Source organism: Cyrtonyx montezumae, unplaced genomic scaffold (assembly GCF_038088225.1).
Source record: "Cyrtonyx montezumae isolate F1298 unplaced genomic scaffold, pur_monq_1.0 scaffold_5, whole genome shotgun sequence".
NCBI lineage: Eukaryota > Metazoa > Chordata > Aves > Galliformes > Odontophoridae > Cyrtonyx > Cyrtonyx montezumae.
The window spans coordinates 15,481,684-15,502,291 of record NW_027072056.1 but is presented as its reverse complement, the minus strand read 5'-3'; positions in this window follow the sequence as shown (position 1 = coordinate 15,502,291).

Sequence of the window (20,608 nt, the reverse complement as noted above, 5' to 3'; positions counted from 1 at the left end):
GGCCTTTCCCACCAACACAACACTATAGCCCTGATAGCAAGACACCACCATTCATACTCTGGGACATGATAAAGCCTGTCTGCACAAGGTCAGACCTTCACTTAATGTAAATTAAGCACAGTGCTTTTGACTTCAACAGCACTATGGACTTAAACTGCCTAAAGCTGAGCAGTGCTGTGTTCTGATGAGATAAGAAATTACTGTTTAGTCTCCCAGGAAACCCCACTGCGAATACTTTCTGCTGACGAGCACAGATTAACTTAATAAAATGTATCTAAATCACACATCTGATTGTGGACCCAAATCCCAGTAGGCATAAGACCACTTCATGGGATATAACTTCAAGTAATGCTCTGTACTTCTTAAGTGATTCTCAACTGAGCACTTTGGCACCACAGAGAGATTGCTACTCACATGAAATAGAAGATCTCCCATTTAATCTCCAATAAAGTGAGAACATACATGTTTTTTCAGTTTCATGTAATAATACATCTGAGAACCATATGAAGAAAGCCAAAGGTAGCAAAAGCAGCAGGAATAATTTTGCCTGAATTTTCACAACATAAAAGCAAAAATTCAGAGAAGAATATGCTGAAAGCAGATAGGCATACATCTCCCACTTGCTCAAGAGCCCTTTGTGTTGGTTTATGCTTACAGGGAATCTTTAAATGTAAAGATCTTGAAGCAAGAACAAAATAGTATGGAGGCCTACTGTTGGTAGTATTCTGATGCCCCTAAAATCACCCTTACTGCTCTTTCATTGCATAAATTCACATAGTTTACACACTATTTCCCTGTCTATTGTTTTAAATATATTTGGTTTAGGAACAGCAATTAGACAAGTATAAAAAATAAAGCAATATTTTTTTAACTTGTATTTGAAGTGTTATAAAAACCCACCAATGAGCTTCAAAATCTCAATACAAATAACAAAGCACAAGGAAAAAAACATGCAGCTGGGAACTGAAGCCCAAGGTATTCATATTATTTATCTAAGACCAATTGCAATTACTGCAGTAAAGCTGGAAGATAAAAGGGAATGTAACAAGAAATATTTATTTCTTGGTTGCAACACTAGAATGTTTGCTGACTTAATTTGATATTATTTGTAGATATCCTCATCTTTTCAACACTGTATTTTAAAATAGCATCTTGCTCATTAAGGCTTTGCAGTTATTGTCTGTGTCAGGCTAACTACTATTACATACTGCTTCAGAGGCAGCAGGTCTGATAGTGAAGGAAGCTAAACAAGCTGATAAGAATGAGCTAATTCACTGAAATAAAAACAAAACACAAAAGTGGTTTAAAATTCAGGCACGATTACTGATCCCAAATTCAGCACCTGTAGCAGATATGGCAAACATTTCAGAGCATGCAGGCTATATTGAGAAAGTATTTTCCAATTGGAAGCAGCATGTATTCAGAGTACTGACTGCACTAACCATCCTTCAGTGATAGAGCATCCTCACCTGAGGATGTTTGTTGATGTTTATGTTATTTTTGTTTAGGTTTATGTTTGTTTATATTAGGATTGTTCATGTTTGGATTTAGGTTCATTTATAAGCATCATAACAATCATAACACAAATATAAAGAAATGTAAATATAAGCAGTTCTTATATAAATTTTAGCAGTCCCAATAGAAACATAATCAATCCCAGCATAAATGTAGTCAATCCCAATGTAAAAATAAATAAATCTAAATATAAACATAAAGTTTATGCTATGGTTTGCAATAAAGGTTACATTATATTGGCATTGCTTATGTTAGGATTCTTTATGGTTATGTTAGGATTATTTGTACATATGTTAAGTTAATGTAAGAAGAAATTAGTACCTTTGCTAAAGAAAAGCAGCCATGAGATTAGTCTCTTCCTTATATTTTTTAGAAATTAAAGTGATGCCTTCACTGTTGAGTTACAAAATAAGAAAGAACTTATATGTAAAATTTGAACTATGTTAGAAATCAAATGTTACACATGTGTAACTTTTAATGAAGAGGTTTTATGCCTCTCCATCTAGGACAGATGAAAAGTTTAAATAAATACCTTGCATACCCAGACTTTCCATATATCATATTTTCTTTGAAGACTGCATCTTCCTTTAAATGTTTGCCATGCAGGTATTTTGGGTCTTGATGCTACTGCGCCATGAACAGTGAGATGATGGTCTCACTCCTACAGGGTTTGTGCACAGCGGAAAGGTTACGGAATGGTTACACCGCCCTGTGCCCTCTAGTGGTCCCTCAACCGAAGAGGCGGCGATGGGGTTCAGCCCATGAATCTCGCAGGACAGGGATCTATACCAACAGAAAGCAATTCCCGGGTACCAAGCCTGCAGCGCCAGTAAATCTCCCGGAGAAGGCTGACCTGGGCAAAGGTGTCCAGCCTCAGTCCTCTGCCCAACTCACTAATGCTCTGCCCTTCAGCTGCTCTGAGAAAGGAAAATAAAAATCTGACCGTATTCTTGAGGGACTTCTCACAAGAAGTTGTAGAGCAAAATGGCACTGACGTACCCTCCCTGATGCCCTCTCCACTGTGGGTGGACAAAGCTACTCCAGCACAGCTGTCTTCCTGAGACCAGCAGATACTCCCCACCACACCTCAGGCTGCAGCCCTGCTCTGGTTCCTCTTGGACAGAGGAGGTGGCAAGGGAACAACTGGTCCCTTCTTCTTATGGCTGGCCTGACCTTGCATGATAGAGAAATGCCATCTCTGAGGCAGACCAGCAGAGCATGGCCTGTTACAGAACTGGTGTTGCAGATGTCATGGCAGAACAAGCGCAGAATAACTCTGACAAATTCCTCATAGCTCCAGTCCAAACAACAATGTTCCTCTAAGTGCACTTGGCTGCTCGCTTTTTCTCAGTCAAGATGTGGCTATGCACATGGCTCTGCTGTATAACCAGAGCATAATGCAGCGTGATCCAGAGCGATGATTGCACACTGCATTCTCCCCTACCTGAAAACAAAGCCAGAAAGTAGGATATTTCTGAACTACAAAAGTAAGGACCAAGAACTTTACCTCCAACCAATCTGTGAGCCCACTGTGAATCTCTGTTGATCCACTGTGGAAGGGGACAAGGCACTGAATGCTGACAGCAACATAAGTATCTGAGACAGATGAAACGGCAGCCTTAAATCTCAATAAATAAATCATACTAGTGCTGAGTGAGCTAATCACCATAATAAGGACGAACTAGATTTTTCTGCTAACCTTCCTAGAGCAATTACTGGCATATAATTGCTGTGAGCTTTCTGATTAGTTATTCACTGATTTGAGCTCAGTGTCACACTAAGAATCATAGCTATTTCTATTTGAAATAACCTTTTATCTGAATATTGCAAGATAAATAGGATTATTTCTATGTATGCCATTAGCTTTGGCTTTTATGCTGCAAACACTAATATTGATCAGTTCAGAAATTAAACGAAGCCTTGGCTTTAGAGATCTCTATACCAAATGTAATGTGTAACAGTGAACTTCAGACTCAAAGGAGAAATATTTATAGCATTTCCTTTGTTTTGTGAAGGTTTACTGACTGACAAGAGGCAAACTCTCCTGACACTAATTCTAGTCAATGCAATCCTATTAGCATATGGAATCCATAGCAGAAGATGGCACTGGGGATGCCAGTATCGTTATGCCAGTAGTGGTGGGATAATCTGCTTCACACAAAAATTATATAAGGGTTGCTCTGAAAGTAGTGCCTCCTATCTTACTATGTTGTCCCACAATATCAAAGGCTGGTGTTGGTGCTGTGGCAGAAGAGGCTGAATCTTGCCACCAGTATGCTGTTACACACTGCTGCCATGTGACAGACGGCAGCAGAGGAGCAGTCTGACAAAGTGGTGTCTGCCACAGAAGTTAGTATGAAGCAAAGGTGTGTCACTGAATTCCTCCAAGAGGAAAAAATGGCACCTATTGACATTCATCAATGCCTGCAGAACACTTATGGAGACCAAACAGTGGATGTGAGTACAGAGAGGTGGTGGGTGGTGCATTTTCAGCAGTAGTGACAGCAATGTGAAAGACAAGCCATGTTCCAGATGGCCATGCAATTTTTATGAGCAGAGTGTGCAGGCTCATCACTGGCAAAAATGCATCGCAATTGGTGGTGACTATGTTGAAAAATAGTGTTTTGCAGCTGAGAATGTGCTCTATCAAATGGTATTTATTATTGTGCTTTTTGTATCTGTTGTAGTTTCCACGGAAATAAATAGGAGGCATTACTTTCAGAGCAACTGACTGGTACCTCGAAGGTCCCAGAATTTAAAGGCAACAATCACTCTCCTGAAGTACTGAGGGATACCACCTCCCATTTTAGATTTCCCTCCCCTCTCCGTATGCAGGTATCTTGAATTGGTTCTCCAATGTTTTCTGGGAGAACTCTAAAATCTCTGGAGAATGAATCATGTACTGAATGCAGAATATCACATCCTGTTAGCAACTACTGCCAGCAGGCCAAAATGATGTACATTAGCACTGTTTGGCTTATATTTATGGATTGGAACTGCAGATAACTCCTTTTGTGTCCAGGGCTGACTATAGAGAATTCATTGCTTCAGGGAAATTCAAAATCATACAGCTCCCAGTCATGTACAGAAAGCAACAGCAAAATGCTGTGCAGCCCCTTCATATCTCGTTGCCCTAGGCAACAGCCTGCACTGAGGGAGTGGCAGATCCAGCCTTCCTTGTACGAAGCCTGCAACATATGGTGTTAATATATGGATTGATACTATGAAAGCCTTCCTGTAGTACTATTGGGGTGCCCACATTGTAGATGAAATGCGTGGATGCATAGACAGACTCAAAGAGCTGCTGGTGCACATTCAAGATGTTTATGACGCAGATGGAGGAAAGTGGGAGCAGAGGGATGATCACCTGCACTTGGAGATGTGGGGAACTCAAGATTTTTCCTTGAGATCTTACAGGAACTGACTCAAGATCCCCAGTGAACAGGGCAATTCTGACAGTAGGTCATAAGACTCAGCTGCCAAAGTAGTGCCTGCACTGTGCTGCCTCTCAGACCTGTCTGCAGCACGGACCATAGCTGGGTCAGCCACAGCTGAGTACACTCAAGACAATAATATTTGGTGGTATAGGGTGCTGAGTGCCAGCAGTTCCTATTTCATTCATACAAGAATAAAGAGCTCTGTGCACCTTTTTGGATCAGACATATCTCTGTTGTAATACTGATGTGAGATCATTTCCTATCACTTTTTTGCAGTGTTTCAAAGGACCTTTTTTTTTTTTTACTTCTGCGGCGATTTAACTGTTACTCTCATGCTTGAGTAATCCAGGTCACAGGAATCGGTGACCTTCAAAATTAAATGCTGGACTAACATCCCCAAAACAACCTGTGCATCTTTGTTCAAGCTTCCAGAATCAGCTCTGTATTCTCTGTTACAATCTTGCATTTATTGTAATAGAGTCCTTGGAGAGCTCCACCTCTGCTGCATTCGTGTAGCTTGAAAGTCAGGGAAGCTCTGCTGGAGTGAGGGAGTGCTGGGCTGGCTGCCTTGAGAACCCAGACAGGAAAAGTCCCAGTGTTCTCATACCAGCACTAGATCCTTATATACCAAATCCAAACCATAGGTGCAATCCCTTTTTGAGGTAAGCAGGGTAACAATATCAATATGAATGGCAGCACTACTCCATGAGGTAATGGATAATCAGTGCTTTAGCTGACCCTGTTCAGCCCCTAACTGACCAGAGGACTCAGGACTTCATGAGAGCAGTGATTTAAGAGCAGTGCATTTTCAAGAATATTCCAGATATAGTGCACAGCAAGTGCAAAGCTGTTTTTGAGCTACAGTGTGCATTTGTTCTGGTGAATACAACAGTTAATCATTTCATGACAGCATGGATTTTTGATCCAGGCAGGCTGTCTTTCCTTTGGCTGCATGAACTAGGATACTATTCTGTGCCTCCAGTGCCTGGAAAATGAGAAGATAGAACACATCAGCTTTGCAAACCAGACCTTAGAGAGTGCTGCAGTTTGAGATTGTCCATTTCAGTTCAGTGCCTCATTCTTTGTTGCATGCAAGGAATATTTTGACAGAAAACAGGAGAAAGTATTATTCTTTAAAGCTTAATTATTTTAGGGTCTCTTTCCTGAAGGGACATCAGACTTCTGTAATGCTGCTCTACAAGTTACAAATATGATTTATTTCACCCTGAACAAATGCTATTGCATCAGATTTATACCAGACTGAGTTCGCACACTAGACATGGCTCTCTTCCAGTATGTGAACTCAATCATTCCTCACAAGCCATTGTCTTTTCATTAGCTTGTTTTCTATGTTGTATTTATATGACAGAGGGACTTGAAGGTTCTGTGAGCTCATTCCAACAGTCTCCTGCACACTGTCCACCTGCCGAAGAGGACCTAGCCATCCCTTCCTTCACTAAACCTACAAGCTTTTCTTCACAGTATCTCTGAACTCAGCAGTGCCTCATTCTCTGCCATGGTTTACATATCACTTAAGGTATTCACTAGTGTTGTTTTTCCATCCATGCGTAGAAGAGCTGACAGTTTCTTTACTCTGTCTCCCTCATATTCCTTGGTTTCGATTCTGGCCATGTCTGCTGCAGTGGATACTCTGAGTCACCAAAGCTGAATGACTAATAGTGAGCCATGTGCCACGTTATGCCTTTCACATCACTTTTCAGCATTTTTGAAGTGAGTAGGAGCAGACAACTGTAGAGAACTCAGATTTCTGTCTCTGACCCACTGACCACCTGGGGAATCCAGACATTACTGTGCTGCACTCTAAAGTGAAGTAGAAGGGGTTCAATCCATGGGCTACATCACATTAGCATTAACAAAAACATTTGTGGATTATCTTAACACAATCTCAGTGCTGAAAAACATTTGTGGTTTATCTTAACACAACACCAGTACTGAATAACAGGAAAAGATAAACAAAGGAGGATAGTATGAGGTATTAAACATTGTGCTGCCAAAATGAACCTCATTCAGAAAGGTTCACCATAGCTTGAATGCTGAGTCATTCCTCAGGGGCTAAGAAAGGCTTTCAATGTAGTGCAGAAAACGGGAAGAAACAGCAAAGAAATTGTTTATCTTTTTCTTTCCTCACTGAGATGGAGTGATGGTACCTTCCTGAGTGCTGAACTTGTTCACCCCAGGGAGATGTCCTTTCAGGGGATCTCTTGAATACAGGCACCATATGGAAGGCAAGAAAAGGAATTAAATAAAAGATGAGGCAAGAAGTGGAAAAAGGCCCTTGTATTTAATAAGCTGCCAGGAATTGTAATTGATGTCAGAGCAGTTTAATTTCCACTGAGGCCATCTGAGCTTCCCTGTGTCACTGAAATGGGATCAGGAGCTCCTCTCTCACTCCTTTTGGCGCTGTTTGCTTTTTAATCTTGAGACTAAGCAGTGCAGGATGGTCACAACTGTCTGATCTCCTGGCAAACGGTAACTTCTGTCTGCATCAGCTGCTTTCATTGTGCCTGACTCAAGACCTCACGCAGGGGAAAACCTCTTATACTTGCTTTCCTCTGGGATGTCTACTGTGCCATCTCCTTCCAGATAGCCCTGATGCTGCAATGTGCCATTTTTCCTCTGCTTGTGACCTAAGCTAGTTCATTCTTCTTTATTAGTAGTAGTAGTATTTTAAATACTGAAAACCACCACACAGTATTTGGTCAGGCCTAGTCTGAAAGTGGATAGTTCCTGCTTCATGCTGTATTAGAATTGCCACAGACAGCTAACACTGTGCAAAACACTGCCATGAGACAGATGTGTGTTAGGGAAGCCATGAGAAGAGCTCACCCTAACAGCAGGCATACAGTTTCGTTTAACAACTTGTTTGAGCCCCAACCATTTTGCAGGTGCCAACATCCAAATCATAGAGCTCAGGAGAGCTTTCTAAGGATGCCACAAACCAAGTGCCTGGCATGCACAGCTGTGGAAGTGTGATGGACATTACCGTTATTTACAGCAAAATCCAGATTCAGCCTTCTGGCTTTCCTTCAATGATTTATTTACATCAAACATTCCTCAATGCATTCTCTCCAAGAAGTAAATACCTACAAGTCATTGCTGAGGTAGGCTAGAAAATAAAAGAGCAGAAGCAGACTGCTGTAGCATTAGATTTAACATCAGCAATATGGAGGCATTTGAAATAGACAGTGACCTATAGACTGACAGACTGGATCACACCTCAGTTCCATCCAGCTTACTATCCAACTGTCTCCAACAGTTGCCATCAAAAATGTATACGAAGGTGTGAAAATCCTGCAGCAAGCAGATGGTGGATCGTTGCTACTCCTATTCCCTTTTCTCCCCAACATCCTGGTCTCTTATTGGTTTGAGAATAAAAGCTCAGGATTAAACAGCCAGTTTTGGTGAGAATATTGTTGTGGTTTAACCCAGCAGGTGGCTGAGCACCACACAGCTATTCACTCACTCTCTCCCTTCCCAGTGGGATAGGGGAAGATAAAAACAAAGTCAGACATGTGGGCTGAGATAAAACTATTTAGAGAAAAGGAGAAGGATAATAATTATGACAAATGTGTGTATATATATATATGTGTATATAAATGTATATAACAAGTGATGCACAAGTGAAAGGAACTCCCACTGCTTCAGAACTCCTTTCACTTGATGGCATATGGTACAGAATATCCCTTTGCCCATTTAAAGTCAGCTGTTCTAACTCTGTTCCCTCTCAGCTCCTTGGGCCCTTTGCTACAAACAGCCTTGGCTCTATACAATACTGCTTGGCAGGCAACTATAAACACCAGTGTATTATCAACATCATTCTCCTAGAATAAAAACCAAGCATCATACCAGACACTCTGAAGAAAACAATTCTGTCCCAGTTGAAACAAAGACATATCAATAAATGAGAAAATAGCTAGGCCTGTAAGCAGCCTTTCAGTTCTGTGGGTCTCTGCTCCCTGGATCTGCTTTCTGCATGCTACTGTAAGAGAATTAGTGGTAACAAGTCTGGGTTACAAGATTTTCCTAACATCCTCTTGAATTTTGTGCTAGCATAGGAGACAGAATGCAGAAAAAGATACATTTGTGAGCTTTTCTTTTCTGAAGAAGAGGAAATCTTACTACAGACTAATATTTCTATTGGTTCAGGGAAGATTTTTAAACACCTCTTTCTCCTAGACACAAGGCAAAGTTATCACATACATCTTTTGGCTTGAGACAAAGACTACCAAACCAGTGTTCTGGATCTTCAACTTGTTACAACCTATCATGGTCTTCACTTCTGATTGTGCCTTGACAAACAAGGTTAGAAAACGAGCTTTAAATGAATACTATTAATATTCTACATTTTTGAGAGTGCACCAGACAAATCTGCACATTTTTCACAGGTTTCAGTGAATGCTCCTGATTTCCACAAACCCTGCAGTGTTAACAAATCTCTTTGAAACAGCTCCTTACTGAACAGTTCCCAGTGAAACAGCTGCAGAGAATAAGCCATATAGAAAGGAACAAAACTAATAACTGCAATCTGGGAACAAAAATGCAAACACGTGGCTTTTTTTTAAGCAGCAAAACTAACAAAGATAAGTTGATACCACTTTTTACTTCTCTCTTTCTGCTTTCATGTCTAGGTTCTCTGAAGGCAGTTGGCCTTTTTATCAGCAATACCATCTTTTCTTTTTCTCTCTTCTCTTCTCTTCTCTTCTCTTCTCTTCTCTTCTCTTCTCTTCTCTTCTCTTCTCTTCTCTTCTCTTCTCTTCTCTTCTCTTCTCTTCTCTTCTCTTCTCTTCTCTTCTCTTCTCTTCTCTTCTCTTCTCTTCTCTTCTCTTCTCTTCTCTTCTCTTCTCTTCTCTTCTCTTCTCTTCCTCTTTTTTTCCCAACAATATTTTTATTTTTTTTACGAACTTAATATTTTATGGCCTTCTTCACTTCAACATACAATGAAGTGGTCAAAATTTACCAACTGTTCAAAAGGGGTACAGAGAGAAAGATGCAGATAATATGATAACCAAAGGTCAATTTTTAATAAAAGTAGGTTAACTGGAAAAGGAACTACAAATTAGCAAACATTTTTCTGCAATTTTTCTATTATATATATGTTTCCCTGGGATGCAAGGAGATGCATATCCCCAGCCCCTCTCTTATTCTTGAGTAAAGAAACTCGGTGTGCTGTGTTCAGTAGGAGAGACCAGTCACCTTTGCAAACCAGAGCATTAAAAGTAGGACAGAGATGTAGAACCAGTGGTTCAGAATCAGTTATTTATATGCATGAATGCTCTAAGACAAAGGGAAGAATTTTCTGTCTTCAGCAGGGAAATTTCGATTGCCTTGATTTAAACCTTGAAACAGAAGAAACAGAAGACCTACTTGGTATGGTACCTTGAAACGCAATTTCTTAAGAAATCTCTTTTGAACATCCTTGCAGTACACAGACACAGATCAGAAACATTGCAGTGGTCTATTCAGCTGTGACATATTAGATTATTTGTGGCTTTGTAACATAAAGCAGATTCTGTGACTTGTGATGCTAAGCCATCAGGCCTGGACAAGTGCCAGCTCGGGTTATTCCATTCTGCTGACCTAAATTCCTGCCATACAGTCAAGTAGATGCAGTGTCATCCCTCAGTTCGTGTCCCAAATTGTAGCAGAGCTTCCCTGGACATACAGAGAGATCTTACATTGCTCCCCAGAGCTGGTGGTAAAGCCAAAATTGGTAGGAATTGACCTATTGCGGGTAAAAGACGGGATTCTAAGTTACTGTACAAGTCCTGAGATGTTCATCTTAAAACCAGTTTTGCCACTGATTTCCCTTTCAGACTCTAGAAAATTGCTTAAATTCATTTTTCTGTTCATAAAATGGGAGATTGGGAGGATGAGATCATGTAAAACTGGATGAAAGCTAACATGGACATATGTTCTTTTTACTATTATATAATTTGTACAATGTACTGCTTTCTGCTGTTCCACATCAGTGCCCCCTCTTCCAGAGATGCTGACAAACAGCTTATCTGGATAGACACGCAGATGTGAGGAGCTCTCACAACTTATTTGGAAGTTACAAAGAGTCTTTAAAAAAATGCTGCCCCTGTTGGACTGCAATATTTTCTGCTGGCAGCAGTGAGGAGTTCTGTTGTTTCATTTTCAGACAGTTTATGTCTGTTCTGGTGGTTCCATTATTTTATAAAATTATTTTAAGAATAAAAATCTGTGGACAAATGGGGCACTGGCTGGAAGCATTTGTGTGTGTAACTGTGCCCAGAACATTGCCCACATGCAGCAAAGCCAGCATCAGACTTCAGGGGACCAGCTGCCAAGCGTGGATGAGTAGTCAGTGCATATATATTCTGGTGGGTTTCACAAGCTGGAAAAGCTGTACAATTCCCATGTGCAAACACTCCTGCTGTCAGCACCAAGTACATCACCCAGCAAAGCTTCTTCCCTCCCCATCACAGGAGAGCTGCCACCCACCTGAATGACACAGTTTTTTCATGAGGTTAGCATTTCCCCAACTCCTCCCACCAATCAAATTTCATAGAAGTAGGTTAAACTGAAAAAAAAAAAGAATCCTGATGCAGTTTTGATAACAAGATTGGGTGACATTTTGTGGTACGTCTTGGATAACAAGCAGAAAACCTGCTAGCATTCACAAATCACTCCTGACCTAGACACACGTGCTGGCCTCATTACCTTACATGCACCAGGGCAATCTGAAGTAATCCTACACAGGCTGAGGGAGCTCAGGCTATAAAAAAGATTTGGTCCTCTGTTGTTTGACACTGTAAAGATGTGCTGCAGGGTGCATGGTACTAGAAAAGTGTACAGTTAAGATAGCTACTGCAGATAGGTAATTTAAAGTAGGTAACTGTAATGTTTTGATTTGGGTTAAGCAGGTACCTGTATGTATGGAGTCTCTAGCAGAATAAGAGGTTCTTTAACAAGCACGTGGACTATCTAACACAACATGAGTCAACTAACGGCGGATCAAAGCTTCTGCTCAGTACATGAAAATTGAGCCCCTGGCAATTAGATCGTGACAATCTTATTGACACATTAAAAAAAACAACTGGTGTGTCATCTACTTAACAAACAAAAAACGATCCCACTAAGTTTCTATTTAAAAGATAAACACGTATCCAGTCTTTCTTTATTAACAGTCCCACAGAGATCTTGTTTGTTTGTTTTCCAAATTTTGTGAATATGTTTCCTCCTTCCTGCCACCAGGTGAGCTGAGAGCTGTGCTCTCAGACAAGAGTTGGCTGCATTCTAGACAGATTGAATGCCATCAGTCCAAGAAGTAATAAGAGGGTGAGCGATACATTCTGTAAAAACAGAAAACACTATAATATATGTTCACGGTAAGGGATTCCCCTAGTTTGCTAAGGATGGGACTCTTTGCTTTTCTGAGCTTTAAAAATTCCCACTGAACTTTCAAGAGACCCCAGCTGCTGCTGTTAACAATGTGTGATTTATAAACACGATGCATCAGCAGTGTGCTTTTTTTTCTTCAGTCAATAGCAATTTTTTCATCACATTCCATTTTTGTACAACTGTTTTTTCCTTTTTACATTATTTGATAAGGAATGAGCACTGTCTACAAAAAGGCAGGTGAGATTCCACAAGCAGGGGGTCCCACAGATTTCTAGGTTCTGAATGGCCAAAGAAATGGTGAGATTTATCCTTTCCTGTTTGAAGATGGGAAAGTAGGTTCTTGTCTCAGTGTGAAATTGAAAAAATAATAATAAAAAAAAAAGTGTTAAAGATTTTGGTCTTCATTCTCCTCCCTAGGAGTGATCTGCTTGTTGACAAACAGAAATCCAAATGATATTCTCTAGCCTCATACACATGACCCAGAAACCTCTTCATCTGTCAAGGAACAGTTCACAGTTAAGATCTTTCTAATAGCCAGAATGATTTCCTGGACTGCTAAATATTAAAATAATATTTTACTCTAACAAATCCCTTCTGACATGAAGGAGAGTCCTCAGTATGGATGATGGAGATCTGTATTGAAGCTAACAGGTAAAAACAAAAGATGTATAAATCTCTGGATCCACTGAAATACTTTTGTCTAAAAAATAAAATATAACAAATTACAAGTGCCTCCTAGCAGCCTCAAGACTTCATAATAAAAATATGAATTAATGTGATTCTATGTCAATTTGAATTTGTACAATTGCAAAGCAATTCAGGTTGACACCACTGGGTCAGAGCCTGACATGGTGACTTTCCTGAAAATCACATTCTAATCTCTCTCACACCAAGCATGGCACAGGTTATCAGATTGATCCCTGCAGAAGAGATTGGAGAAATGGGACCTGGACTTAAGTATTTTATTCAGTATAAATCTGCTCCTGTGCTATTTCTTTAAGCAAGCTACCATTTGCTTTCTTAAACTTAGTGCAGCTGCTACAGCTAACATCAAGCTCAAGTCAAATTCTGGTCTAAAATGTTAACTGTGTATTCTCTGAAAGATGCACTTTGGTCACACATACATTTCATAGAAAGATTATGCAAAGCCAAAGACAAAGGCACTTAGGAACCTGTGTAACAGATTTGGTATTCACAACACACAATCCATTACAAACACTGACAGCTATAAAATGTGCTCCCATGCAATTCAATTAAAAATGTTGTCTTTACATGATGCAATGCAGCCATAATCTGATTTAACTCAATTGTGTATAACAAAGAATGGTTCCAAAAGCTTTTATCAGTTGACATTTTAATCTCCAGCATTTTCTACTGTCTTGCTAACTTCAGGTTACATGGTTCCCTGTAGTTTGGCTACCTGCTAAGTAGCCAACTTGGAGGTATAAGGACACCATGGCAGAGTATTGGGCCTCACTTGTGTTCACTAGCATTTGAATGTTATCAAACACTAAAATCAAGCCCATCATGGGGAAAAGCTTTTGAGATCTTGTCCTAACACCTTCCTTGAAATAATAGCAATAAAAAGGTTCTCTGACAGCAGTACACAGAAAGAGAATGATTTGGTATTCCAACATCACAAGCAAATGCTAAGCACATTAGCACTGCTACTGCTTTAGCATCCCTTCACTTTTTTCTGTAACATCTCCCTGCAAGGACTGTGCTTGGGAATTTTACACAGACAGCTCACTGATGGAACTCTCTGCTCTCACTATTTATGCATTTCAGAAAACTGTGTTCCTGAGTACAAAACAAAACCATCACAAAATATAATTGCCCAAATCCACGGGTTTTGCAGTCTGCTCACAGGTGTGATATCGTCACACAAAGGCTTCCTGCCTGCTCAGAGCATCAGCACCTCCTCGGAGATAAGAGCCCCCAGATCTACACAAATGTAGTGAGTAGAAAGATAAAGATGTCTTACCCACATGGGTGATAACTGTAGTCAGTCGCTGGGTGAGCTCCTGATGAGACATCTCTTCTTCTTTTAACCAAAAAAGCATTTCACAAAGGGAACTGCACAGCATCCAAAAAAAGATGCGCCCAGTGTGGGAGGCTGCACACTCACTGCCTCACTTGCACACAAAGCAAGGACCACTCCCACAGCATGGCCCTTCTAGCTCTCACATCTTCTGCCAGCTGCTCACCTCTTCCAATTCACTGTCCTCCATGCGCGTGCCTAGAAAAGCTCCTTCCAAAAGGAGATTTTAACCCTCTTAACAACAGGAAGAGAATGGAGGTAGGGGAAATAAAGCAGGAAAAAGAAACAGGCAAGCTGATTGCTATGGCTTTTTTTCTCCGTTCTCCCGCGGATGAAGCAAATGATAAAAAGACAAACCAGTAGGCAGATACCTTCCTCCAGGGAGACTTTTGGATGGTGATGCTGTGAGTCAGGGAAAAATCCTGGAGGTAGGAATGGCATCAGGAGGAGTGGAGCTGGTAGCGAAGCTGTAATAGCAGCAGCTGCTCTTCCGCGCTTTCCTCACAGCGTGCCTGGCGGATGAGAACCACTCGCTCTCAGCCTCCGGTGCTGCCCCTCAGCCCCTCGGGGGATGAAAGCTGTTCACTGGGCTCTTCAGGGGCGTGGTGGTCAGAGGTTTCACTGCCTTGCTGGACGGGATTTCCCGGGATCTTGACGTGACTGAGCACATAGGACTCCCTCCAGTTGTCACAGGAAGGGTAAACAAATTACCCCTGGGTATCAGGCAAGTCTCACCTGTTGACATGGCCACGGAGTTTGGCCGTGCCCCAGTGCAGGCAAGGCTGGACACCAGTGGACCAGGGCAGGTCTGCAGGGAGCAGTTGCCTCTTGTGACAAGAACACAGCTGAGCCATGTGCTGATGCACAGCTGCCATAGGACAAAAGGCTGCTGAGCTCCTGAAAAGCTTTGTTGACCCTCCTGGCTACAGTGCAAACCCACAAAGAGGGAAAGTGAGGCAGGCAAGAAAGTGAAAGGCCAGGACACCAGAGACATCAGAGACTTGCACAGCTCCATTTTGTTGCACTTCGTCCTTTGAAGCCTACCTGAAACTCCACACAAGATATTTCTGGGAAGAGGAATAGTTATGCACATAAAATGAAGAAATACAACAGAGAAGGATGCAGCTGCCCACAAGATCTGCTTTATTCACGCACAATAGATTCAGCTCTAATTCCAGATTTCCCCATCCATCTATAGGATTTTGCTTGGGTCCACCTCTCCCCACATGACAAAGAACATGACATCATTTATGTACAAATTTGGAGTTGTAAAATACCCCTGTGGGCACATCAGATCTTACAGCACAATTAGTGAGTTGTTCTTGATGTTGCAAAAAGTTTTATCTACTTCTGTGATGTGAAAATTCAACAAAGCAGGTGGCTTACCTACAAGGCAGCCTGAGTACTTTTGCTAACATGTTTGTTTTGAGTTGATTAACCAACTGTGCTGAAAGGTACCTTCCATACTTCTGTTGAGTTAATTTAACAGTAGATCTGCTTGAAAACAAGTGAAGAGGAGGATAACTTGAGTTAGCCAGCATTTTGATATTAAAGCAAGAGTCATCACTGAGATCCTCTTTCCAGCAGAGCCCACCAGTGGGGTAAAGTTCATTGTGTAAGGATGTTGACTAACATCAAAAAGATTTCATCAACAAGGGAAGAGATGCTAACATCTGGAAATTGTATAATGGAAGCAGACTGCCACCCAGCCATAAACTCTGGAGGGGTATGAAAGACCTGGGATGCTCTCACAAGATCATAGATTGCAGGTAGGAACACAGGGCTAGAGAAGTCATGGTGTTTACAGACACTTGGCATACTTCTGTTGTTTCTTTTCTGCAGGCAGAGACACACTGTATTATCCCATTCATAAATGAATTAAACTCCATTGAAAAATGATGGAGATGGTTTGCTCTCACTACTCCTACAGCAAGTCTGTTCAAGAACATCAAGGATAGCTAGGAACCTTTGTTTCATTTCTAGCTAAATTTATTCTCAGCTATTTTAAGGCCATATGCTCCTATACCAACATTGTTATTCAGTACCAGTAACTGCAGACACATGTACACTTGCTATTTAAGATCCATTTTTTCTCTTATTATTTGTTCTTGCTATGTTTGTCTGCTTTCCAGTTGTCTGCTATGCTTTCAATAATTTTTGAACTTGCTGGTCATTTTCAGTCTAATTCAGGAGACAGAAACAAGTTCTTGCAGGTTCACTGAAAATGAGCAGGGCATACAAAGCCCAAAAGGATAAAGGGACTGAATAATTCTGTTTTGTGGCTAGTAACATGTACATACTAGACAGACAGCCATCACACGGCAGTCTACAGTCAGCCACATGGACTGCTCTTTCCCCAGCTTATGCTGTGTGATGGGTTTCATATGATTTAATCAGAGTTGAGGATGTTGTGGTATGACATGAATCATAATGAACAAAAGGGGGAAATTGGAGTTATTCGGTGGGAAGGCTTGGGCTGCAAGACACAACCACGGGGTAACACTCTGCTAGATTTACAAATCACAGAATGATTTCTTTACACTGCCAGCACCACTGATACCTGCATTAAAGAAGGCTGCTGTTCATAGTGTGTATACTGCCATCAAAATTCCTAAATGGCAGATCCAGAGGTTCTCAAGCAATTCAAAATGCTGCAAAAGCACTGGTAATCCACAGTTCAGGACTCAAGTTGCATGAGGGAGAGACAGAAGCCTGGAATAGGGATCTCAGAGAGAGAGAGAGAAATGAAAGCCCTGTGTCTGTCACTGAAAGAATAGCTCAAAGATGCTGAAGCAACTTAGTCCACCACTATGATGGTAACCATTTCCAGAGCTCAATATACTTGTGAAATTGGGCCAGTACTTCCACTGCTGAAAATACAGCCTTCCACTCTGTAGCATAAAGTCCCTGCTGATATGTATGAGCTAGAGGTACAGAGGATGAAGATTTACATTTGAGGCACCAGGGAGTTTCAAAAGAAAGCAGCACTGGGGCTGTATGAACACAAATTTCCCTAAAATTATGGCCAATAGGCAAGAGCTTGATTTCTTCATAGAGTGACAGCCTGAGAAATCAACTGCCATTTATTAGATCCTGAATCAAACAGCTGGGGAAAAAAGCACTGTAAGCAATTTCAATAAACAGAAGATGACATGCTGCAAACAAAAAGTATTTACAAGATCCTATGGCCTCTACAAACAGAAGGGATATTCTCACTGAAAAAAATCTAATCTTTTTTTTTTTTCCAACTTAAATAATCATATACCTATTTCTTGTATCACTAAAAGCCATTTAGCCCACTGAGACTGAAGAGCTATCAAAAATGAGACCTTAACTGCCTTAGCTTCATATTCCAAGTCATGCATAGGCCTTACAGGTTTGCCCACCTCCTAGTTTTGCATCCAAATGTCCTTCCAGAACCATATCACTAACTTCTGAAGTTCAGAGTGTCCTTGGGGACTTACTCATACCAGAAATAAAGGTAACCAGATGGAATAATAGAAAAGCTTAGAAACTTTCCCAAGTTCTATTTTCCAAGCAAGCTACTCTTATATAACGACAGGTTCTCCTTTATCTTTCGTCTATCTGATCCCCATATCAAAGGCTGGGGTTCTATTACTGGCTGGGAAGAACTGGAACACTGCTGGCACAATCAGGTAAGGTAATAATGCTGTCACCCCTTCTGACTGGTTATGGCAATGCTTCAGATGTACAGTATAATTCCATTACCAAAAGAAACTGATAAATGAGTCAGATACTTCTTTGATGCGTACCTACAAAGAAGGCACACTTTGTTTCTTTTCTTAACAAATCATGCAGTAAAGGACAGCATCCCCCAAGTTTTCTTGCTTTTGTTCTTTTTGGAACCAGTGTTCTTGCTTAGCTTTTAAGATGGTCACATTGCTTCTCCTTCACTGACTTTTCTTGGCTTTTCACTGTCTTTTCAGCCAGCTCCTATGACAAATCTGCAATTCTCTGCTAAAACTTGCATGTACACTTGTTCTCCCATACAGAGCTCACCCAGTAATGCCTGTGTATCTGCCTTCACACTGATGACACTTCTGCAAAGCCTGACCTGCTTTGTATCAGATGCTGTTTCATATTCAATGCTCTATTTTGTCACAAATCTATCTAGTTGTTTTTTTAATCTATTTATAATTTTTGTAGGAACAAGACTTGCAATTTAAAAAATTATTTTGTGTAAAAACAAACAAACAAACAAACAAAAAACCCTTCTTTTGATTTTAAATCTGAAGACTGACACTCAGATTCAGGCCTCTGGTTTCTGCATCTTGAGAAGGAATTCATAATTCCCTATTCACAGACTCCAACTTAGCTATGACATATTACTATCACTCATTCAGTTTCTTGAACTGAACCGAATGTTGCCCTGGTTACTGTATCTTTATTAAAAAAAATCAAAAAGCTAATTCAGACCTTCTATTGTTACTGCCATCCTGCTTTGAACTTGTTTGTTTATGCAGCTTGAACAGTGAAAACTGCCAGTCTGTCTGCTCTGAGTGGTTACATAATTCTATCAGAAGTCTTCAAATGTTGTAAGTCATTAGAACTGCTGTTATAATTTTAAAACAATCAATACATACCTTTGTTTCTTTAAACTCTTTCTAACATCTTTCCTTGTTCAAAACAAAACCCGGATTTTAGACAAAGCTGTTGGATAGTGATCCTGATTTTTAGGATCAGATTAATTCCTAAATTCTGTCTTATTATGTAGTTCATTTTAAGGAACCACTTCTCCATTTTCAGTGTCATAAGAAAAAAATTTGGGTGAATACACCTGCCAGAAAAAGAGGACTATGAAGGAAAGGGAACAGGCTTCCTGTTTAGATCAGTCCAAGGTGCCAAAAAACTGCCCTACAACCCAAATGCAGATTCTTCACCTTCCCACCCACCCCACCACAAGTTGCTACTCCTACCTCCTGTTTGCTGGCACAGTAGTGCAGTGTATCCGATCATCTCACGAGCTGATGGATCTACTTCAACTGGTGGTGAAATGAGACAAAGTATTTGGAAGATAGCAATGTTCAGGTGTGGATGGAGAACCTGGTTAGGATGAGGACAGAGAAAGTTGCTTGTGAACACTATTAGTAATGAGCCATCTGCCACTGGGGCATTACAGTTTTTAAACACTAATGAATTGGTAACACACTCGGTGTTATATGCCCTCACAAATTAAAATAGCCTTAAGTGGTTTTATTTATGAAGTAAATATATTATAAATATTCTTATAAAGGAAAAGTGTCATGGACACCTCAAATCAATCTCCATCCTACCTCATAACTGATCAGTTCTCCCTCCCGAAGTCTGATAAAAAAAAGTTAAGTCAAATTCCTCATTCTGTCACAACCCAAGACGGAAAAAAACCCACAAATATTTGTAATGTCTTTAATAGCTGTCTGGCATTTTTATGGATACACAACCAACTATGTTAACGTGCTTTAGAGAACAAATTCATCATTCACCAAATGGTCAGCATTTTAAAGATAAACTAGTTCTTCTGTGCATTAGACTGTAGACAGTTACCATGGGCCACACTTGAGGGACAGTGGTAGATAAACTGTCTTTGCCATGGCAAAGCCTGGAGACAAGCATATGAGAGAACACTGTCAATCTAAGTTTGGTCTGTTGGTCCTTAAGATAAACTAATGATAAACTAATGCAGAACTGAGCAAGCATAATATTCAGTCTCTGTATTTATTCAGCGGAGGGAGAGAAAAACTATGAGAGACAGAAAGAAACAGGAGCTTGAATTTACATTTCTTTTTTACTTTTTCTAAGGTAATGAAATAAAATGTTCTGTTATGAAGAACATTCGTGTTCTTCACGTTTTTAATGTAGAAGACAGGAAGTTCCTTCAATGCACTGAACACGAGGCCCAGACAGAGGTGATAAAATGCTCAAATGCTAGGAATACTAGAAGCGGCCCGTCAAGGAGAGGGCAGAAGGGGACCACAAAATAGAAGGAAGCTTCAAGATATAACAGTGCCTTTCAAAGCTTCAGGAAGAATGCTATTCAGTTCTGTCAGCTTGTGCATCCTTACCATTTCCAAATCACCACTACTTGGAAGTATCAAATATAATCATAATGGGGAAAAAACGGCATTGCATTTTCATCAGGAACAGGGCAACTTCAGTAATCATGTGTATGGGCACCTCTTGATGCCAAGGCAATTTCATGTTTCAATAATAGAACGCCGGATGAAAGGAA